This window comes from Chrysochloris asiatica, unplaced genomic scaffold (assembly GCF_000296735.1).
Source record: "Chrysochloris asiatica unplaced genomic scaffold, ChrAsi1.0 scaffold00074, whole genome shotgun sequence".
Classification (NCBI taxonomy): domain Eukaryota; kingdom Metazoa; phylum Chordata; class Mammalia; order Afrosoricida; family Chrysochloridae; genus Chrysochloris; species Chrysochloris asiatica.
This window is the reverse complement of record NW_006408592.1, coordinates 2,546,834-2,548,500: the sequence shown is the minus strand read 5'-3', so window position 1 is coordinate 2,548,500 and position 1,667 is coordinate 2,546,834.

The window sequence follows — 1,667 nt, the reverse complement described above, 5'->3', positions numbered from 1 at the left end:
CAAACATTTGGGGATTTGCTGTCTTGTTTTGTAAAGAAGTGTCATATTCCACTGAAATAAACGAACTTTTCCTATATCAGCTATGTTGTTGTTGCTAAGTGCCATCGAGTCGATTCCTACCCATAGCGTCCCTGTATAGGGTTTTCCAAGGAGCAGCTGGTGAGCTTGAACCACCGACCTTGCAGTTCAAATGACTTTGCAGTCTGATGCATTAACGCACAGCAGCACACCAGGACTCCATCAGCCATTATAGCACATTTAAAAACAAACACCCTTATGAGTACTCAAAGCACATAAATTTAGTTAAATGGTGCCACCTGGTGACATAAATCCTGTAGAAAATATACAAAGTCCGGACCTAAGAATAGTATTCAACTCTTTTGAAGATCAACTGTAAGATTAATTTAAATACTGATCCTACCTGACATAAAACATGCAACCAATCAAATGCAACATAACAATTTAACAAAAAGAATTTCAAGAACTGAAGCCACATTTATTTTTACCATTCTTGTTTCTCAAGCTTACCTTCAAACATAAACCATCTTTGGAAAAGAGAGTATGTGTAATATGATGCCCTGCTCAACTCCCAATGGATATTTTGAAAGCACGGTTATTAAGAACATCTTGAACACCTGTTCCAGACAGATCCATTTCTTCACTGTCCTTTTAGCTTCTATGAATTTTCATCACGTCAAATGCCACTCCTTAAGAAAGTTTGCCTTGATTCCAGGCTGAGATTAAGCCTCTCACTCGTAACACACTCTCCTTCTCCTGTGTCGCATTTATCACAGTTGTAAACAGTAATTATTTTTGAAATTTGATTTAACGTTTTTTCTCTACTATGTGTATTATACAATGTTCAGTAAACAGCTTTTAATTAACAAATTAATGGGGAAAAAATGTCCTTTCTGCTGCCATAAATATTTACAGTCTCCAAAACCCTACATAGGGCCACTATGAGTTGGAAGTGACTAAACAGCAGGAGATTTTATTCTATCTTCTTACCCAAATTCTATTAGTAATAAGACATAGTTTAAGTTTGCATTTTACATAAAAGCTTCACTAACACCAATTTTCAATGATCCCTTCCTTGTCTAAATGCTTTCTCGTCTAGCCTAGTCTTACAGTTTAGTCCTCAATCACATGCTTTTACTTGTTCATATGTGTCTCAACATTACCTTCCCAGTTTACTTTAATAGCTCTAAGGGTAAAAGTCTGATCTTTGATATATAATATTCATCTGCATATGTATGCCAACACTCCTCTGTCAGTTTGTCCTACTGTGATGGCTTGCATGTTGCTGTGATTCTGGAAGCTATGCCATGGGTATTTTAAAAACCATCAGGATTACCCACAGTGGACAGGTTTCAGCTGAGCTTCTGCATGAAACAGACTAGGAAAAAGGAGAGACAGAGTACTTATGAATATTAATCACTGAAAGCCTTATGAAAAACAGTGGGACACTGTCTGTACCACAATATTGAATATTAAAATATGATGAAGTGCACCAGAATATTGTCAGAAACAGTGCCAGAAGATGAAGCCACAGGTTGGAAGAAACTAAAAATATGACTAGGGACGAGCTGCCTCATCAAAGTAGAGTTGACCATGATGATGCAAATGGAATAAAGCCTTCAGAACTTTCATTTGCTGATGGGGCACAA